The sequence below is a fragment of the Hordeum vulgare genome, chromosome 6H (genome assembly GCF_904849725.1).
Source record: "Hordeum vulgare subsp. vulgare chromosome 6H, MorexV3_pseudomolecules_assembly, whole genome shotgun sequence".
NCBI lineage: Eukaryota > Viridiplantae > Streptophyta > Magnoliopsida > Poales > Poaceae > Hordeum > Hordeum vulgare.
In genome coordinates, this window is record NC_058523.1 from 53,531,536 (window position 1) to 53,554,513 (window position 22,978).

At 43.9% G+C, this 22,978-nt stretch overlaps 1 pseudogene; it reads right to left on the reverse strand.

The window, feature by feature from the left end:
- Positions 1-2,881: 2,881 nt before the first annotated feature.
- LOC123405061 overlaps positions 2,882-22,978 on the reverse strand; it is a 56,812-nt pseudogene continuing 36,715 nt past the window's right edge.

The following is a 22,978-nucleotide window of genomic DNA, read 5'->3' on the forward strand; positions in this document are numbered from 1 at the left end:
CCGCGTCAGGCCATGGCGGGGAGCCGGCGCTGCCCACGGGTGCGGCGACAGCAATCGACCGCGTCAGGCCATGGCGGGGAGCCGGCGCTGCCCACGGGTGCAGCGACAGCAATCGACCGCGCCAGTTCATCACAGCATCAGAAATAGCAGACCATCCGAGGAGGGGGAAATGCAGAGGATGAGTAGTCAAATCGCGTCACCTCGCGGTTGTTGTGTTTCGTCGACGGAGAAGCGGGCGAGGCCGTCGGTCTCGAGGCTGTTGGCCGCAGCGGGGTTGGGTGAGGTTTGGGTTCTCCACTCGGGAAGGGAGAAGGAACGGAAGTAAGCAACGCAAGGGATGTGTGGATGCTATGCGCGGGATCCAGGATGGGTGGCGATAGCACGTTGCTTAGGAGGTAAGCGATGAAGGAACTAAAATCGCTTTTGCTGGTAGGCCGAGTGGCTCGGGCCATTTTTTATTTACTAGCAAAAGGGCCCGTGCGTTGCAACAGGAGAAAAAAATATCACACACTTTTAATTTTTTTATAATCATTTTGATTTATTTAAATAATAAGCTAACTAACTAATGTAGTCAGTCCTATTCTATTCTGTTGAGAAATCAACCCATCTATTGTTAATTCCAAGATGATGAGAAATTGAGCGGGACAAGCAAAGCAAAACAAAGAGGCTACGTGAATTGATCAATGGACTGTTATCTTATTTCACTCATGGGGTAGAGAATGTGGGATCAGATGACAAACTGAAGGTGGTGTTCCATTCTCTGTCTCTACAACAATACAATCTTACATTCAATACATTCATTTATCAGCAAACAAATCTACACAAAATAAAATTTCTTGCTGGTGCTTGGCACACAGTTGGAGGCATGGGGAGGGGATCTCACCAGATGATGAGTTCCTGCCGGAGGAGGGGATACGATGAGGGGAGCAAGGGTTAGGCGTCTCTATCTGGCCATAAGGAGTCGCCGTTGCCGCGCCATAACATCGGAGTTCCCCGCGTGAGCCATGGAGGCCCGCCTCCACCTGCAAGTACTTCGCTCTAACGCGCCGCCGCCGCTCTGCATCGAGCAGACGCATCATCCACAGTCACTGTAGCTGTCGATTTGATTTGATCCAGAAGCTGTGCTCGAGCGCCGAAACGGGGGCAGCAAGCGGGCAGAGGTACGGCCGCGGAGGCGGGTGGGTTGAGATCGACAACAGTGGTGGTTGAGGTCGGCCGCGGCGACGAGTGGTGTGACAGCGGCCTGGGCACACGCCAGGGTGGACCAGGGTCGACGCGATGCGCTCGAGCGCCGCAACGGGGGCAGTGAGCGGGGAGAGGTACGACCGCGGAGGAGGGTGGGTTGAGATCGACAGCGGTGACGGTTGAGGTCGGCCGCGGCGGCGAGTGGTGTGGCGGCGGCCTGGGCATAGGCCAGGGTGGCCCAGGGTCGACGGGAGGAGGCGATGCGTACGGGTATAATTTTTACAGCGAATTGTTTTTTCCTTTTGCGTTGCAGATAAATGATGGAGTGCGGGTTGAATAACAAAAATTACAGAGGCTTTTTATAAAAACGTTGCGGTGGGTTTTCCGACGAAAGCAATAACCTCTTTATTATTAGGTATAGACTTTATCATCATTGTCTACCCATGATGCTTTTCTAGGTCTTCAACTTTTACACCATCTATCCATGTAAATGGAGTTATCCATAATGGAGGTATTGCATTCAAACAATGACATAAGAAAACAACATAATAGGCGTGATGATAAAACTTATCTTTTTTTCTGTTGTAATGCGCGGGCAATTTTTCTAGTATTAATAAAGGCAATAAAGAGGCCATGGTTTCCCTAAAAAAACTAATTAAAAAAGGACATGCTTATACTATCAAAAAAGTGTTCATGCTTTTCCTAAAAAAAGTGTTCACGTTTTTTTCTAAAATTGTTCACAGAATTTAAAAATGTGAAAATGTATTTTAAAAATATTTTATGTGTACTTGTAAAAATATATCTATAAAAATTTGTATGTATTTATAAAATATATGTATAGTTATTTTTCATAGAAGAAATGTTCATTTTAATCCATAAGTTTTTTAAAATATTCATATCATTTTAAAAGTGCTCACATAATTTGAATATCGTTTGAGAAAGTACAAAGTGTATTAAAAATATTCAACATGTAATTAAAAATATTCAACATGTATTTATGAAAAACAAATTATAGTGCATTTGAGAATGCTCATGTACACTTTTTTTGAAAAACATATGTATGTTGTCGTGACAAAAATCTTTACATTTTTCTTTTGTAAAGAAAAGATAGATTAAGAACGGATAAACAAATATGAAATAAAAATAGCAAAGTGAAAATAGAAAATAAAAAAAATTGACAAACAGAAAAAGGTAAAAAAATCAGAGAAGAAAAAAAAACCAAACCCCCAGAAAATGTATGTAGAAAACTAGAAAAAGAAAGGAAACTGTGCTATTTGGGACAGGAAGATGCAACAATTGGCCCCATCTATGTTTGTTTCACAATAATGTCAACTCAAGATGATGCACTCCTCTCAACCATGCTTGTCTCTTTCACAACAAAGTCAATTGTCTGCAATGCATCCCAAGGACACATTTTTTTTTTTGGAACGAAAGGGGTTTCCTCCTGCCCCAACTTTAATACTAAACCAAGGCAAGAAACCAAAGCGTCCGCACAGTCTACAGTTCTCGGTGCGAGCCAAAAGTAGCTGCAGCAGAGTAGAGAGGCTTATACAAGTTCACCTCCAGGGATACAAGACATACAGGAGGCCCTCGATGAGATATTACAGTATATGTTTCCAGCTATAAATAGTTTAATTGTTTACAATAATATTTGTGGCTGACTTCAAGCGTTCCTGCCATGTAGTACGCGTGTTCTTCATGACAACGGCGCGCACCTGTCTATGCTTTTCGCGCGAAGGAGGCGCCGGTACTCCCCGAGTGCCCAAATGGGGAACAGGTTGCGGTAGTTTGGGTAATTGAAGAAAGCGGAGCAGTTGAAGCATCCGACGTGTTCCTATCAGGAAAACGCAAGCATAGTCAAGTTAGTTAGCATGTGTAATGGGATCAATACTCTACATGATATGGTAATAGGACTTATACATCGAATAGATCAACACAGCATTCCATAAAATGACCGCCCAAACTGGAAAAGTATGAAGATGTAAAAGGAAACTTACTTGCTGTGGAAATTTTCCTGTATCCATCTGGTATTCGATGTAAAAGGAAACACAACATTCCATATTGATCAGTTCTTTTGCGGCACGGTGCAGCGGTGCTGGATCTCGTTGCATCTGGTATTCAGCAGGGAAATCAGATAAGTTCTGATAAACATCATATTCCTGTCACAGTTGAATTAAACAATGTACATAACATACGTGTCCGACATATATTAAAGTCAGCATCGTCCTAGCAGTATTCACTGCATGAGCACGGTCACCTTCGATGTTGACATAGACCTGTTTAATTTTAGACCACAGTAAATGTAAGTAGAAACATTTTTTTATTAAATAGAATTACAACTGGACAAGCACTTGTTTCTCATGGGAATGTATTGAGAATATCCTAAGAAAAGAAAGTCCCAATAAGGCTCACTAGATTCATTTTCATGGTAATGAACCAGATTTTTACCATATTTCATCTTGTATATTAGAATTTGCTCGCAATGCTTCCAATAAACGAAAAACCATAAGCACATTTTTCTAGAGAAGTAGAGGGAAAACAAGAGACAGTGTTTACCTTTATTTCATTAGATACGTGGCTTTCTCCCCATCCACCAGTACTGAGTTGCTTTGACAATATAAAGTGGCATCCTTTTCTGATGGAAGAACTGTTCTCATATGTTCTTCCATCAGCAACTAATGCTTTCACCGAAAAGAAGGCCCCATAGGTGAAACACACGCCCCAAGTACCTAACCTGCGAAAGTACCAATTGTGTTATGAATTGTTGAAGTGGAAGTGAGCTAATATTTTCTTCCCAACTACAATTATTTAGGTACAGAGGAAGTATAAGAGCAACTCTAGCAGACCCCGCATCCCGCCCCGACCCGGAAAATAACCGCCAAAATGCGGGTCCGGGCGGAAAAACCTGTCCGATCAGATCCCGCATCCCGCTCCGGCCCGCAAATATTTTTGCGGGGCGCGGCAAAATCTCGCCCCCAACCCGCGTATTCGCGGGTTTTCACCTCGCCGCTGCGGTGCCCTGCATACACTACAGGAATCTGAGAATTTGCCGTCTGCCATGGTTGACGGCAAAGGGGGAAACCACGGACGGCAAAAAAATATCCGGTGAAGAGATTCTTTGTCGTCTGCTTTTGTAAGGCAGACGACAAAAAATCTTTGCCATGAGGGGGCAGACGGCAAACTAAATGGGACGTCAGATCCACAGACAGTCCCGTTAAGTGTTAACGGCAGGCCTCCCCTCTTTGCCTTCTGCCCCCCTTTGCCATGAGGGGGCTGACGGCAAAGGGGGGACCCAACCCCTCTCTCTCCCCTCTTTGCCGTCTGCCCCCCTTTGCCATGAGGGGGCTGACGGCAAAGGGGGACCCAGCCCCTCTCTCTCTCCCCTCTTTGCCGTCTACCCCCACCCCTTTGCCATGAGGGGACCGACTGCAAAGGGGGGACCTAGCCCCTATATCTCTCCTCTTTGCCGTCTGCCCTCACCCCTTTGCCATGAGGGGGCTGACGACAAAGGGGGACCCAGCCCCTCTCTCTCCCCTCTTTGCCGTCTGCCCTCACCTCTTTGCCATGAGGGGGCAGACGGCAAAGGCTAAAAACAACCCCTTTTTATTTTATTTCCTATTATATCCTGATACCAAATATACAGAATAATAAAAAATATATAATAAATCTAAACTATGTTAAGTTATAAATTCAGGCTTTAATGTTGATATACGTGATTACGTATACGAGTAAATACAAACTTATTTATTTATTTTATATTATTTTTAATACGAAGTGTTTTTAAATTATTTCGCTTATATTGCAGGATCTTTGAGGGGCTGTCGAGGCCAACAAGACGACTGAGGTGTACGCAGTGGTGTAATATCCTACTCAGTACTCACCATATTTATCATTATGTTGTTTCAGATGTAGCTAAGTTCGTTCACTTGATGTTTTATTTTTGAATTTATGGAACGAGTTCTTATGCTAGGGATCCTATAGGAGAAAACTCTGCCGGTAGTTCTCTGTGTAGCCTTTTATGGCATTTGAATGAGAACCTTATGGCCGTAGAGAAGTGTTCCCTTTGGGTGGAACTGCCTGGGAAGACGATAGGAATTTACTTACGTATACGAGTAAATACAAAGTTATTTATTTATTTTATATTATTTTTAATACAAAGTGTTTTTAAATTATTTCGCTTATATTGCAGGATCTTTGAGGGGCTGTCGAGGCCAACAAGACGACTGAGGTGTACGCTGGTGTAATATCCTACTCAGTACTCACCATATTTATCATTATGTTGTTTCAGATGTAGCTAAGTTCGTTCACTTGATGTTTTAGTTGCAAATTTATGGAGTAAATTCCTATCGTCTTCCCACGCAGTTCCACCCAAAGGGAACACTTCTCTACGGCCATAAGGTTCTCATTCAAATGCCATAAAAGGCTACACAGAGAACTACCGGCAGAGTTTTCTCCTATAGGATCCCTAGCATAAGAACTCGTTCCATAAATTCAAAAATAAAATACCAAGTGAAAACACGAAACTACATCATTTCCACAACATAATTTACATATGGTTTTCCCTTTCGGGAACCCCCGAAGGGTTTACACAAGGGTAAAGAAATTACCTTCTAACTACCTTCGCGAGCTTACAAATGCTCTAAATATTGTAGCTCTTTATTACACGATGAGGAAGTACTACTACTACTACTACTGAGCAAAGAGCTTGCTAGCTGAGTTGCAACTCTGTGCTCTATCTGTGGCTGGTTCTTCTCCGTCTGGTGTCTCTCTTCGCAGCAATGCTCCTCCTTTTATAGGCAAGAGAGCACCTCTTGGATGGCTTCCGGGAGAAGGCTCCTCTATTATTTCCTCCTTCTTTCTCCTTGTCCATCATGCACCTAGTTTTTAGGCCTTCTAGGCTTTATAGGCTTTGTAGCCATTATAGCCCTTCTTTCTAGGGTATTGAGTGCATGTTGGAGAGGTTTGCACACCGTGTCTTGGCTGCCAATGGAGGTGGCATTGTCTTCTTTTTTGATTTTCTTCTTCGTCATGATTTTGTCTTGGACTTTAATCTTCAGGAATATTACAATCTTTGGATATGCATGTGCCCGTACACTGCCTGCTGATATGTGTATGCGGGCATACTTGGCTGGAAACATGCACATATGTGTGCATTGGCTATTGATATGCGTACGCATATATGCTGCATTTTTTTGAGGGGTATATATATATATATGACAAAAAATAAATTTGTTTCCGTACTCATAACCATATTAAAATAACTTTCATCCATAGTACATACATATTATGCAAGTTGCATCTCTACCAAAACATATATTACACCAGTTTCATCCATGGATACAAAGTTTCATATATATCCATATACTACAATAGTTTCAATACAAGCTTCCGTGAAGCCATGGTACAAGAAATCATATTCAAGCATTCCATCAATATAATTCAAGCTTTCCATGAAGTGAATGTAATCATCAAAATGACAAATAAGAAAGTTAGAAGAAGAATACTAGATGAAGAAGTATATATATATTATTTCGGAGAGAACTTAGCTAAGTATAAGCCATTTAATAGCTAATTTAGGTAGAATAGGTCATCTTGGAGCTACATAGCCTTATTATGTCATTTAGGAGAGAACTTAGCTAAGTGTAGGTCATTCTAGAGCTAACTTGGATAAAATATGTCATTTTGTAGCCAACTATGATTATTAATCCATTTTGACCTTATTATGTCATTTTGGAGCTAAATTAGTCATTTTAATGAGCTAACCAAGGTTCTTATGAAGTTTTTACCTAACTATACTAATTATGTCATTTTGGAGGATAATTAGCTAAGTATGTCTTTGTTGGGGATAATTATCGAAGAGAAGAAGAAGAAGAAAGAGAAGAAGCAAGAAGAGAAGAAGAAGGAGAAGAAAAAGAAGAAGAAGAAGAAGGAGGAGGAGAAGGAGAAGGAAGAGGAGAAGAAGAAGAAAAGAAGAAGGACAAGAAGAAGGAGAAGAAGGAGAAGGAGCTTCTCTCCTCCTTCTCCTTCTTCTCCTTCTTCTTCCTCCTTCTCCTTCTCCTTCTTCTTATCTTCTTCTTATCTTCTTCTTCTTCTTCCTTCTTTTCCATTTTCCTCTTTCTTCTCCTCTTGTCTCCTTCTTCGGGCTAAATTAGCTAATTATGCCTTTCTCGAGCTAATTATGTCATTTTGAGGATAATTAGCTAAGTATAGGTCATGTTTTATTAAATAGACCATTTTGGACCTAACTAAGCTAATTATGTCATTTAGGTGGAAGCCTAGCTAACTATAGGTCATTTCGGAGCTAACTTGGGTAAAATATGTCATTCCGGAGCAAACTATATTTATTAAGCCATTTTGGATCTAGCTAAGCTAATTATAGGCCATTTAATACCTAAGTTAGGGGGAATAGGTCATCTTGGAGCTAAGTTAGCCTTATTATGTCATTTAGGAGAGAACTTAGCTAAGTATAGGTCATTTTTTATTAAATAGGTCATTTTGGAGCTAACTAAGCTAATTATGTCATTTAGGTGGAAGCCAAGCTAACTATATGTCGTTTTGGAGCTAACTTGGGTTAAATATGTCATTTTGGAGCTAAGTATGCTTATTAAGCCATATTGGAGCTAAATTGGCCAATTATATCATTTAGGTGGAAGCCAAGCTAAGTATATAATATTCATGAGCTAACCAAGCTTCTTATGTAATTTTGAGCTTATTATTTCATTTTTGAGCTAAATTGGTCATTTTAATGAGCTAACCAAGGTTCTTATGATGTTTTCACCTAACTAAGCTAATTATGTCATTTTGTAGGATAATTAGCCAATTTAGTCTTTGTTGGATGAGTCTAAGCTACGTAGAAGAAGAGAAGGAGAAGAAGAAGGAGAAGTAAAAGAAGAAGAAGGAGGAGGAGGAGAAGGAGGAGGAGAAGGAGAAGGAAGAGGAGGAGAAGAAGAAAAGAAGAAGGACAAGAAGAAGGAGAAAAAGGAGGAGAAGAAGGAGAAGGAGCTTCTCTCCTCCTTCCGCTTCTTCTCCTTCTTCTTCCTCCTTCTCCTTCTCCTTCTCCTTCTCCTTCTCTTCTCCTTCTCTTTTTCTTCTTCTTCCTTCTTTTCATTTTTCCTCTTTCTTCTCCTCTTGTCCCCTTCTTCGGGCTAAATTAGCTAATTATGCCTTTTTGGAGCTAATTATGTCATTTTGGAGGATAATTAGCTAACTATATGTCATTTTTATTAAATAGACCATTTTGGAGCTAACTAAGCTAATTATGTCATTTAGGTGGAAGCCAAGCTAAGTATATAATATTCATGAGTTAACCAAGGTTCTTATGCCATTTTGAGCTTATTATTTAATTTTGATGATAAATTGGTCATTTTAATGAGCTAACCAAGGTTCTTATGATGTTTTCACCTAACTAAGCTAATTATGTCATTTTGTAGGATAACTAGCTAATTTAGTCTTTGTTGGATGAGTCTAAGATACGTAGAAGAAGAGAAAGAGAAGAAGCAAGAAGAGAAGAAGAAGGAGAAGAAAAATAAGAAGGAGGAGGAGGAGGAGAAGGTGGAGGAGAAGGAAGAGGAGAAGAAGAAGAAAAGAAGAAAAGAAGAAGGATAAGAAGGAGGAGAAGAAGGAGAAGGAGCTTCTCTCCTCCTTCTCCTCCTTCTCCTTCTCCTTCTTGTCCTTCTTCTTCTCTTCTCCTTCTCTTCTTCTTCTTCTTCCTTGTTTTCATTTTTCCTCTTTCTTCTCCTCTTGTCCCCTTCTTCGGGCTAAATTAGCTAATTATGCATTTTTGGAGCTAATTATGTCATTTTGAGGATAATTAGCTAAGTATAGGTCATGTTTTATTAAATAGACCATTTTGGACCTAACTAAGATAATTATGTCATTTAGGTGGAAGCCTAGCTAACTATAGGTCATTTCGGAGCTAACTTGGGTAAAATATGTCATTCCAGAGCATACTATGCTTATTAAGCCATTTTGGATCTAGCTAAGCTAATTATAGGCCATTTAATACCTAAGTTAGGGGGAATATGTCATCTTGGAGCTAAGATAGCCTTATTATGTCATTTAGGAGAGAATTTAGCTAAGTATAGGTCATTTTTTTTATTAAATAGGTCATTTTGGAGCTAACTAAGCTAATTATGTCATTTAGGTGGAAGCCAAGCTAACTATATGTCGTTTTGGAGCTAACTTGGGTTAAATATGTCATTTTGGAGCTAACTATGCTTATTAAGCCATATTGGAGCTAAATTGGCTAATTATATCATTTAGGTGGAAGCCATGCTAAGTATATAATATTCATGAGCTAACCAAGGTTCTTATGCCATTTTGAGCTTATTATTTCATTTTTGAGCTCAATTGGTCATTTTAATGAGCTAACCAAGGTTCTTATGATGTTTTCACCTAACTAAACTAATTATGTCATTTTGTAGGATAATTAGCCAATTTAGTCTTTGTTGGATGAGTCTAAGCTACGTAGAAGAAGAGAAAGAGAAGAAGCAAGAAGAGAAGAAGAAGGAGAAGTAAAAGAAGAAGGAGGAGGAGGAGGAGAAGGAGGAGGAGAAGGAGAAGGAAAGAAGAAGGACAATAAGAAGGATAAGAAGGAGCTTCTCTCCTCCTCCTTCTTCTCCTTCTTCTTCCTCCTTCTCCTTCTCCTTCTTCTCTTCTCCTTCTCTTCTTCTTCTTCTTCTTCTTCTTCTTACTTCTTTTCATTTTTCCTCTTTCTTCTCCTCTTGTCCCCTTCTTCGGGCTAAATTAGCTAATTATGCCTTTTTGGAGCTAATTATGTCATTTTGGAGGATAATTAGCTAAGTATATGTAATTTTTATTAAATAGACCATTTTGGAGCTAACTAAGCTAATTATGTCATTTTAAGCCATTTTGGATCTAGCTAAGCTAATTATAGGCCATTTAATACCTAAGCTAGGGGGAATAGGTCATCTTGGAGCTACGTAAGCCTTATTATGTCATTTAGGAGAGAACTTAGCTAACTATAGGTCATTTTTTAGTAAATAGGTCATTTTGGAGCTAACTAAGCTAATTATGTCATTTAGGTGGAAGCCAAGCTAACTGCATGTCGTTTTGGAGCTAACTTGGGTTAAATATGTCATTTTGGAGCTAACTATGCTTATTAAGCCATATTGGACCATTATGCGGTTGTTCAGCAAAACACTAGAAATAACATACCATTATCGTCATCACGGCGGTGAAGCACGGTGGCTCTGGCTTGTTTCACCTGGAGAAGGCTGCCCTGGAGAAGGATCCACTATAGAAGGGTCGTGCGATGCGTTTCAGGAGATATTCTGCACCAAACATCGTTTGCAATGTGTCGTTAGCATGAGGACACTCTTAACATCACTGCACTGAAATGAAACTCACCGTCCCCGCCATGTTAATGACTGGCATCGCCGGAGGGACTTGGCCGGTCTTCTCGCACATAGACTGTACATATGGTTTCGACAAGTCAAACTTTTTAGTTATTAATGGAACGAACATTAAAATGCAAGATTTGAAATAATATGAAGAAGAAACTTACCATGAAGAGCTCGTATATGGCCCTGTTAGACGCATCGTTCCGTGTCCTCTCCGCCTCCACCAATGCAATCGTCCTCTCCTCCAACTCCCTCATCTCCTTATCCTTCTCCGCCAAAACCGCCTACATTGCCTCTCTCTCTTTCAGAATAGCAGTCTGCAACACAAGTCATTGTTAGCATTGTAATCATATTGGTTCCAACACACAACATAATGCAGAAAGATAGTTGAGTCCATTAAACTAACCTCGATGGCGAGCTCGACTGGCCGTGGACGAGATGTTATCTCAGGACAGGAGCTCGTTTGGTGTGCCTTTATCTGCCGAAGAGTGCTAGGACAACGTATAAGGCCGTCTCCAATGGCGATCGAGCCATGGGGCCTCCCGTTGCCAGCTATCATCACCAGCTCTGGATCAATAGGCCCCTCGCTCGAGTTAAAGTCCTCCCCTTTCCTCGCCTTCCCGTGATCTCTGTACTTCACGAGCTTGTGGTGGGAGGAGATGTTAGTGAAGTTTTCTGGATGCTCGAGGTCAGACTCAGAGAATGCCTTGACCTTCTTGTATGAGGCAGTATGGGCCATCACATACAAGTTGTACATCTGTGGAACCTCCGTCTTATTGTGACACACCTAAAAGAGAGAGAGAGGAAAATTGTATTAGTAAAGGGCTCAAGATAGCATTAAGAATGAATTGCATGAGGCATGAAGCAAACCACATACCCAGTTCTCGCCAAATTGGATTAAGTTGACGCTCCCTTGATGGTGTGGCACACCAACCATTTTGCCACGCCTCTCCTTGGCGTTGTTGTGGCTGGCCTCCCACGTTTCGGAGCACCACTGATCCACCAAGGCCTCCCAACAATCCATCTTATCCACACACCATCTCGGGGGCACCTAAGTTAATAAAGAGAAATTTGAGCGCGTAAGAACCAAATCAAGGAAACTAACTACAAAGCCTTAATAATATGTAATTACCTTCATGTAATGCTCCTTCTCCATATTAGAATCACGGCACTTCGCCTTGTCCTTCCTAATACGCCGCGAGGCATAGTAGTCTCGAACAACCTGCACCTGAGCCTCGTGCCGAAAGTTTTCAAGTAGGCGGCGACATTCGATTTCGATAACCTTTGCCGCATCCTCCTCGTATCCCTCCTCACACCTGTAGTAGGTCTGCAAACGAGACAATGATACATCCCCGTCGTATCTACTTTTCCGAACTCTTTTGTCCTTGTTCTGGACTCTAATTTGCATGATTTGAATGGAACTAACCCGGACTAACGCTGTTTTCAGCAGAATTGCCATGGTGTTGTTTTTGTGAAGAAATAAAAGTTCTCAGAATGACCTGAAAATTTACGGAGAATTGTTCTGGAATTAATGAAAAATACCTGCGCAAAGATCCACCAGAGGAGGTGAGCCAGTGGGCCACAAGCCCATGGGCCGCGGCCACCCCCCCAGGCCACGCCGTGAGGGCTTGTGGGGCCCACGTGGCTCCACCGCCTCCAAACTCAGCTCTATATATTCCGTTTCGCCCGAAAAAAATCAGAGAGAAGGATTCATCGCGTTTTATGATACGGAGGCACCACCACCTCCCGTTCTTCATCTGGAGGGCAGATCTGGAGTCCGTTCTGGGCTCCGAAGAGGGGAGATCGTCTCCATCGTCATCATCAACCTTCCTCCATCGAAAATTCCATGATGCTCTTCACCGTTCGTGAGTAATCTCATCGTAGGCTTGCTGGATGGTGATGAGTTGGATGAGATCTATCATGTAATCGAGTTAGTTTTGACGGGGATTGATCCCTAGTATCCACTATGTTCTGACATTGATGTTGCTACTACTTTGCCATGCTTAATTCTTGTCACTAGGGCCCGAGTGCCATGATTTCAGATGTGAACCTATAATGTTGTCGCCAATATTTGTGTGTTTTAGATCCTATCTTGCAAGTTGTAGTCACCTACTATGTGTTATGACCCGGCAACCACGGAGTGACAATAGCCGGAACCACTCCCGGAGATGACCATAGTATGAGGAGTTCATGTATTCACCAAGTGTTAATGCGTTGGTCTGGTTCTTTATTAAAAGGAGAACCTTAATATCCCGTAGTTTCCATTAGGACCCCGCTGCCACGGGAGGGATGGACAATAGATGTCATGAAAGTTCTTTTCCCTAAGCACGTATGACTACATACGGAATACATGCCTACATTAGATTGACGAATGGGAGCTAGTTACTTATCTCTCCGTGTTATAGCTGTTACATGATGAATCACATCCGGCATACTCATCCATCACCGATCCACTACCTACGAGTCTTTTACTACTAGTCCTTGCTACGTTACTTTGCCGCTACTGTTGTCACTACTGCTGTTACTTGCTGCTGCTGTCACTACTGCTGTTACTCTACTGTTACTTGCTACTTTGCTGTTACCTGTTGCAAGACTTTTCTGGAGCCGTAGCTGGGGAAGCATTATTCTATTTTATTGGCGCCATTGATACAACTAGTTAGGAATAGTCTGCCGTCAACAGACCCTTTTCTGGCACCGTTGCTATCATACCACTTTGCTACTGATACTTTGCTTGCAGACACTAATCTTTCAGGTGTGGTTGAATTGACAACTCAGCTGCTAATACTTGAGAATATTCTTTCACTTCCCTTGAGTCGAATCAATAAATTTGGGTTGAATACTCTACCCTCGAAAACTGTTGCGATCCCCTACACTTGTGGGTTATCAGACAACACCGATTAGTACAATAACTAGATATGGTTGATTTATAATTGTGTGAAGGAGAAATTACCCAGAACTGTCGGATCACCATGTCGGCCCTCGTGTGGCACAAAACACCGTCGATCTCCACCTCCAGCGGGGCCGTGGCACCCAAGTAGTGCTCCGAGGTCATTCCTACCTCTCGCTCCCGACCGAGCAACGTAACTGTCGTGGGTATAAGTCTGACAGTAGATGTATGGGGTACGAAAGTATATGGGCAGAGCCTTAGCTATGGCGAGGATGTATGAGTTCAGGCCCCTCTATGGTGGAGGTAAAAGCCCTACGTATCAGTGCTCTTGGGAGCTTTGTGTCGAGTGGATTATAGGATTACAGCAAGTGCCAACCCCCGTACCAGTGGTGAAGGGCGGCTTATATAGAGTGCGCTGCCCTTCATAATGGCCCGGTGGACAGGGGTGGAATAGTGGCGAGTAAATGCTTATGTTACAGGTAACGTAAGCTTTAAATGATAATAATGGTGTATGAAAACGTATGTCCGTTGCCCTCATGGGAGGTTACGATGTACAGAGTGGATTCCAGTCGGTACGTTAGATATGCTCCGAGTGGATCGTCACTGACTGGATGATGGGGGCGTCCTTAGTTCAGTCGGAACTGTCTAAGGGCCTTGTCTTCTATGAAGGGTAGTCCTTGGGTAGGACCTATAGGGCAGACCTATGACCCTATCCTGGGACTATAACCCCATCATTAGTCCCCGAATGGATCGGGGTTGGAACGATGAAGTGATGTCTGGAGTTTGGAACCGACTGGTATTGAGGTGACTTTAGCGTTGTTTGCCTCGATCCATTTTATCTTTTCAGCTAGTGATCCGAGTGAATACGCCAGTGAAACGAACCGTCAGGAACCGAGTGCTTCCACGGAATCTTTTGACATGACAGGTCAAACTGACAGCACCGGATTTTCCGGGATCCTCAAATTTCGGTTGCCGCGCGCTCAGCGGGGATGACGACATCGCCATCGAGTAGGTTTTGCCTCCTCGATTACCGTGCCATTATCTTCTCCACTAACCTCGCAGCGGCCGGTTGGCGGGATAAGATCCTGGGCCCACCTGTAAGTGACCCAGTCGGAGGCCTGTTAAAGCCTCCCCGACGGGATTTCCTGTTGCGTTGCTCATCCTCCTCCCATTAATCTTGCTTCTCCCGCAGCTCTCTGCACACCCCAAGCCATCTCCTGCCTCTTCTCCTCCGCGGATCCGTCTGTTGGGGAACGTCGCATGGGAAACAAAAATTTTCCTACGCGCACGAAGACCTATCATGGTGATGTCCATCTACGAGAGGGGATATTCGATCTACGTACCCTTGTAGATCGCACAGCAGAAGCGTTAGTGAACGCGGTTGATGTAGTGGAACGTCCTCACGTCCCTCGATCCGCCCTGCAAACCGTCCCAAGATCAGTCCCACGATCTAGTGCCGAACGGACGACACCTCCGTGTTCAGCACACGTACAACTCGATGATGATCTCGGCCTTCTTGATCCAGTAAGAGATACGAAGAGGTAGATGAGTTCTCCGACAGCGTGACGGCGCTCCAGAGGTTGGTGGTGATCTAATCTCAGCAGGGCTCCGCCCGAGCTCCGCAGAAACGCGATCTAGAGGTAAAACCGTGGAGATATGTGGTCGGGCTGCCGTGGCAAAGTTGTCTCAAATCAGCCCTAAAACCTCCGTATATATAGGGGGAAGAGGGGGAGCCTTGCCTTGGGGTCCAAGGACCCCCAAGGGGGTCGGCCGAGCCAAGGGGGGGAGTCCTCCCCTTCCAAACCGAATCCAACTAGGTTTGGAAGGAGGAGTCCTTCCCCCTTTTCCCACCTCCTCCTTTTTTTTCTTTTCTCTTTGATTTTCTTCCTATGGCGCATAGGGCCTTTTTGGGCTGTCCCACTAGCCCACTAAGGGCTGGTGCGCCACCCCCAAGGCCTATGGGCTTCCCCGGGGTGGGTTGCCCCCCCGGTGAACACCCGGAACCCATTCGTCATTCCCGGTAACTCCGAAAACCTTCCGGTAATCAAATGAGGTCATCCTATATATCAATCTTCGTTTCCGGACCATTCCGGAAACTCTCGTGATGTCCGTGATCTCATCCGGGACTCCGAACAACATTCGGTAACCAACTATATAACTCAAATACGCATAAAACAACGTCGAACCTTAAGTGTGCAGACCCTGCGGGTTCAAGAACTATGTAGACATGACCCGAGTGACTCCTTGGTCAATATCCAATAGCGGGACCTGGATGCCTATATTGGATCCCACATATTCTACGACGATCTTATCATTTGAACCTCAGTGCCAAGGATTCATATAATCCCGTATGTCATTCCCTTTGTCCTTCGGTATGTTACTTGCTCGAGATTCGATCGTCAGTATCCGCATACCTATTTCAATCTCGTTTACCGGAAAGTCTCTTTACTCGTTTCGTAATACAAGATCCCGCAACTTACACTAAGTCACATTGCTTGCAAGGCTTGTGTGTGATGTTGTATTACCGAGTGGGCCCCGAGATACCTGTCCGTCACACGGAGTGACAAATCCCAGTCTCGATCCATACTAACTCAACGAACACCTTCGGAGATACCTGTAGAGCATCTTTATAGTCACCCAGTTACGTTGCGACGTTTGATACACACAAAGCATTCCTCCGGTGTCAGTGAGTTATATGATCTCATGGTCATAGGAACAAATACTTGACACGCAGAAAACAGTAGCAACAAAATGACACGATCAATATGCTACGTCTAGTAGTTTGGGTCTAGTCCATCACGTGATTCTCCTAATGACGTGATCCAGTTATCAAGCAACAACACCTTGTTCATAATCAGAAGACCCTGACTATCTTTGATCAATTGGCTAGCCAACTAGAGGCTTGCTAGGGACAGTGTTTTGTCTATGTATCCACACATGTATATAAGTCTTCATTCAATACAATTATAGCATGGATAATAAACGATTATCTTGATACAGGAATTATAATAATAACTATATTTATTATTGCCTCTAGGGCATAATTCCAACAGTCTCCCACTTGCACTAGAGTCAATAATCTAGCCCTCACATCATCATGCGAATTACATTGTAATAAATCTAACACCCATACAGTTCTGGTGTTGATCATGCTTTGCCCGTGGAAGAGGTTTAGTCAGCGGGCCTGCTACATTCAGATCCGTTTGCACTTTTCATATATTTATGTCCTCCCCTTCGACGTAGTCACGGATGAGGTTGAAGCGTCGTTTGATGTGTCTGGACTTCTTGTGAAACCGTGGTTCCTTTGCTAGGGCAATGACACCCGTGTTGTCATAGAACAAGGTTATTGGATTCAGTGCGCTTGGCACTACTCCAACATCCGTCATGAACTGCTTCATCCAGACATCCTCCTTAGCCGCCTCCGAGGCAGCCATGTACTCCGCTTCACATGTAGAATCTGCTACGACGCTTTGCTTGGAACCGCACCAGCTTACCGCACCCCCATTAAGAATAAATACGTATCCGGTCTGCGACTTAGAGTCGTCCGGATCTGTGTCAAAGCTTGCATCGACGTAACCCTTTACGGCGAGCTCTTCGTCACCTCCATACACGAGAAACATCTCCTTAGTCCTTTTCAGGTACTTCAGGATATTCTTGACCGCCGTCCAGTGATCCACTCCTGGATTACTCTGGAACCTGCCTGCCATACTTATGACCAAGCTAACGTCCGGTCTAGTGCACAACATTGCATACATGATAGAACCTATGGCTGAAGCATAGGGGACGGTGCTCATATGCTCTCTATCCTCATCAGTTGCTGGGCACTAAGTCTTACTCAGTCTCGTACCTTGTAAAACTGGCAAGAACCCTTTCTTGGACTGTTCCATTTTGAACCTCTTCAAAACTTTATCAAGGTATGTGCTTTGTGAAAGTCCTATCAGGCGTTTCGATCTATCCCTGTAGATCTTAATGCCTAGAATGTAAGCAGCTTCTCCTAGGTCCTTCATAGAGAAACTTTTATTCAAGTAATCCTTTATGCTCTCCAAAAACTCTACGTTGTTTCCAATCAGCAATATGTGATCCACATATAATATTAGAAACGCCACAGAGCTCCCACTCACTTTCTTGTAAATACAAGATTCTCCAACCACTTGTATAAACCCAAATGCTTTGATCACCTCATCAAAGCGTTTGTTCCAACTCCGAGATGCTTGCACTAGCCCATAAATGGATCGCTGGAGCTTGCACACCTTATTAGCATTCTTAGGATCGACAAAAACTTTCGGGTTGCATCATATACAACTCTTCCTTAAGGAAACCGTTAAGGAACGCCGTTTTGACATCCATCTGCCAGATTTCATAATCGAAAAATGCAGCTATTGCTAACATGATTCTGACGGATTTAAGCATTGCCACGGGTGAGAATGTCTCATCGTAGTCAACTCCTTGAACTTGTGAAAAAACCTTTGCCACAAGTCGAGCTTTATAAACGGTCACATTGCCGTCAGCGTCCGTCTTCTTCTTAAAGATCCATTTGTTCTGAATAGCCTTGCGGCCCTCAGGTAGTACTTCCAAAGTCCATACTTTGTTCTCATACATGGATCCTATCTCGGACTTCATGGCCTCTAGCCATTTGTTGGAATCTGGGCCCACCATTGGTTCCTCATAATTTGCAAGTTCGTTGTTGTCTAACAACATGATTGACATGATGGGATTACAGTACCACTCTGGAGCAGCACGTGGTCTCGTCGACCTGCATGGTTCGACAGGCACTTGAACCGGAGTTTCATGATCATCATCATTAACTTCCTCCTCAACTGGCGTCGCAATGACAGAGGTTTCCCCTTGCCCTACGCCACCATCTAGAGGGATGAGAGGTTCGACAACCTCATCAAGTTCTATCTTCCTCCCACTCAATTCTCTCGAGAGAAACTCCTTCTCGAGAAAAGCTCCGTTTTTAGCAACAAACACTTTGCCCTCAGATTTGAGATAGAAGGTGTACCCAACTGTCTCTTTTGGATAACCTATGAAGATGCACTTTTCCGCTTTGGGTTCCAGCTTTTCAAGCTGAAGCTTTTTGACATAAGCATCACATCCCCAAACTTTAAGAAACGACAACTTTGGCCTTTTGCCATACCACAGTTCGTATGGTGTCGCCTCAACGGATTTTGATGGTGCCCTATTTAAAGTGAATGCAACTGTGTCTAATGCATAACCCCAAAACGATAACGGCAAATCGGTAAGAGACATCATAGATCGCACCATCTCTAATAAAGTACGATTACGACGTTCGAACACACCATTACGCTGTGGTGTTCCAGGCGGTGTCAACTGTGAAACAATTCCACATTGTCTTAAGTGAGCACCAAACTCGAAACTCAGATATTCACCCCCACGATCAGACCGTAGGAACTTAATCTTCTTGTTACGATGATTTTCAACTTCACTCTGAAATTGCTTGAACTTTTCAAATGTTTCAGACTTGTGCTTCATTAAGTAGACATAACCATATCTACTCAAATCGTCAGTGAAAGTGAGAAAATAACGATATCCGCCGCGTGCCTCTACGCTCATCGAACCGCACACATCGGTATGTATGATTTCCAACAAGTCACTTGCACGCTCCATTGTTCCGGAGAACGGAGTTTTAGTCATCTTGCCCATGAGGCATGGTTCGCACGTGTCAAGTGAATCAAAGTCAAGTGACTCCAAAAGTCCATCGGCATGGAGTTTCTTCATGCGCTTTACACCAATATGACCTAAGCGGCAGTGCCACAAAAATATGGCGCTATCATTGTTAACTCTAACTCTTTTGCTCTCAATGTTATGTATGTGTGTATCACTATCAAGATTCAATATGAGCAATCCTCTCACATTGGGTGCATGACCATAAAACATGTTACTCATAGAAATAGAACAACCATTATTCTCTGACTTAAAAGAGTAACCGTCTCGCAATAAACAAGATCCAGATATAGTGTTCATGCTCAACGCAGGCACTAAATAACAATGATTCAAGTTCATAACTAATCCTGATGGCAACTAAAGTGAAACTGTACCGACGGCGATTGCATCAACCTTGGAACTATTTCCTACGTGCATCGTCACTTCATCTTTTGCCAGCCTTTGTCTATTCCGCAGTTCCTGTTTCGAGTTGCAAATATGAGCAACAAAACTGGTATCGAATACCCAGGCACTACTACGAGAGCCGGTTAAGTACACATCAATAACATGTATATCAAATATACCTGATTTTTCTTTGGCTGCCTTCTTATTAGCCAGATACTTGGGGCAGTTGCGCTTCCAGTGACCCATACCCTTGCAAGAGTAGCACTCTGTTTCAGGCTTAGGTCCAGCTTTGGGTTTCTTCGTCGGATTGGCAACAGGCTTGCCGCTCTTCTTTGAATTACCCTTCTTGCCTTTGTCGTTTCTCTTGAAACTAGTGGTCTTATTCACCATCAACACTTGATGCTCTTTACGGAGTTCAGACTCTGCGACTTTCAGCATCGCAAACAACTGGCCGGGTGACTTGTTCATCCCTTGCATGTTGTAGTTCAACACAAAGCCCTTATAGCTTGGCGGTAGTGATTGAAGGATTCTGTCAGTGATAGCCTCTTGCGGGAGTTCAATCCCCAGCTCAGCTAGACGGTTTGAGTACCCAGACATTTTGAGCACATGTTCACTGACAGACGAGTTCTCCTCCATCTTGCAAGCATAGAATTTATTGGAGGTCTCATACCTCTCGATCCGGGCGTTCTTCTGAAAGATGAACTTCAACTCCTGGAACATCTCAAATGCTCCATGACGCTCAAAGCGACGTTGAAGTCCCGGTTCTAAGCGATACAAGACTGCACATTGAACTACTGAGTAGTCCTCCTTACGTGTTAACCAAGCATTCTTAACATCCTGGTCAGCCGTAGCGGGTGGTTCATCTCCTAGCGCGGAATTAAGGACATAATCCTTCTTCCCAGCTTGTAAGATTAGCTTATGATTACGAGCCCAGTCTACAAAGTTGCTTCCATCATCTTTCAACTTAGCTTTCTCTAGGAACATATTAAAATTCAGGGTGACTGTCGCGTGAGCCATGATCTACAACACAAATATATTCAAAGTGGACTTAGACTATGTTCGAGATAATTAGAGTTTAACTTAATCAAATTACTCGCTAAACTCCCACTCAAAAAAGTACATCTCTCTAGTCATTTGAGTGGTTCATGATCCACTTACACTAGCTCAAGTCCGATCATCACGTGAGTTGAGTATAGTTTCAGTGGTAAGCATCCCTATGCTAATCATATCATCTATATGATTCATGATCGACCTTTCGGTCTCATGTGTTCCGAGGCCATGTCTGCACATGCTAGGCTCGTCAAGCTTAACCCGAGTGTTTCGCGTGTGCAACAGTTTTGCACCCGTTGTATGTGAACGTTGAGTCTATCACACCCGATCATCACGTGCTGTCTCGAAACGACGAACTGTAGCAACGGTGCACAATCAGGGAGAACACAATTTCATCTTGAAATTTTAGTGAGAGATCACCTCATAATGCTACCGTCGTTCTAAGCAAAATAAGGTGCATAAAAGGATTAACATCACATGCAATTCATAAGTGACATGATATGGCCATCATCACGTGCTCCTTGATCTCCATCACCAAAGCACCGACACGATCTTCTTGTCACCGGCGCCACACCATGATCTCCATCAACGTGTCGCCATCGGGGTTGTCGTGCTACTCATGCTATTACTACTAAAGCTACATCCTAGCAAAATAGTAAACGCATCTCCAAGCACAAACGTTAGTTTAAAGACAACCCTATCGCTCCTGCCGGTTGCCGTACCATCGACGTGCAAGTCGATATTATCTATTACAACATGATCATCTCATACATCCAATATATCACATCACATCGTTGGCCATATCACATCACAAGCATACCCTGCAAAAACAAGTTAGACGTCCTCTAATTTTGTTGTTGCATGTTTTACGTGGTGACCATGGGTATCTAGTAGGATCGCATCTTACTTACGCAAACACCACAACGGAGATATTTGAATTGCTATTTAACCTTATACAAGGACCTCCTCGGTCAAATCCGATTCAACTAAAGTTGGAGAAACTGAAACTTGCCAGTCATCTTTGAGCAACGGGGTTACTCGTAGCGATGAACCAGTCTCTCGTAAGCGTACGAGTAATGTCGGTCCAAGCCGCTTCAATCCAACAATACCGCGGAATCAAGAAAAGACTAAGGAGGGCAGCAAAACGCACATCACCGCCCACAAAAACTTTTGTGTTCAACTCGAGAAGACATCTACGCATGAACCTAGCTCATGATGCCACTGTTGGGGAACGTCGCATGGGAAACAAAAATTTTCCTACGCGCACGAAGACCTATCATGGTGATGTCCATCTACGAGAGGGGATATTCGATCTACGTACCCTTGTAGATCGCACAACAGAAGCGTTAGTGAACGCGGTTGATGTAGTGGAACGTCCTCACGTCCCTCGATCCGCCCCGCGAACCGTCCCGCGATCAGTCCCACGATCTAGTGCCGAACGGACGGGACCTCCGCGTTCAGCACACGTACAGCTCGACGATGATCTCGGCCTTCTTGATCCAGCAAGAGAGACGGAGAGGTAGATGAGTTCTCCGACAGCGTGACGGCGCTCCGGAGGTTGGTGGTGATCTAATCTCAGCAGGGCTCCGCCCGAGCTCCGCAGAAACGCGATCTAGAGGTAAAACCGTGGAGATATGTGGTCGGGCTGCCGTGGCAAAGTTGTCTCAAATCAGCCCTAAAACCTCCGTATATATAGGGGGAAGAGGGGGAGCCTTGCCTTGGGGTCCAAGGACCCCCAAGGGGGTCGGCCGAGCCAAGGGGGGAGTCCTCCCCTTCCAAACCGAATCCAACTAGGTTTGGAAGGAGGAGTCCTTCCCCTTTTTCCCACCTCCTCCTTTTTTTTCTTTTCTCTTTGATTTTCTTCCTATGGCGCATAGGGCCTTCTTGGGCTGTCCCACCAGCCCACTAAGGGCTGGTGCGCCACCCCAAGGCCTATGGGCTTCCCCGGGGTGGGTTGCCCCCCCGGTGAACACCCGGAACCCATTCGTCATTCCTGGTACATTCCCCGTAACTCCGAAAACCTTCCGGTAATCAAATGAGGTCATCCTATATATCAATCTTTGTTTCCGGACCATTTCGGAAACCCTCGTGACGTCCGTGATCTCATCCGGGACTCCGAACAACATTCGGTAACCAACCATATAACTCAAATACGCATAAAACAACGTCGAACCTTAAGTGTGCAGACCCTGCGGGTTCGAGAACTATGTAGACATGACCCGAGAGACTCCTCGGTCAATATCCAATAGCGGGACCTGGATGCCCATATTGGATCCTACATATTCTACGAAGATCTTATCGTTTGAACCTCAGTGCCAAGGATTCATATAATCCCGTAGGACATTCCCTTTGTCCTTCGGTATGTTACTTGCCCGAGATTCGATCGTCAGTATCCGCATACCTATTTCAATCTCGTTTACCGGCA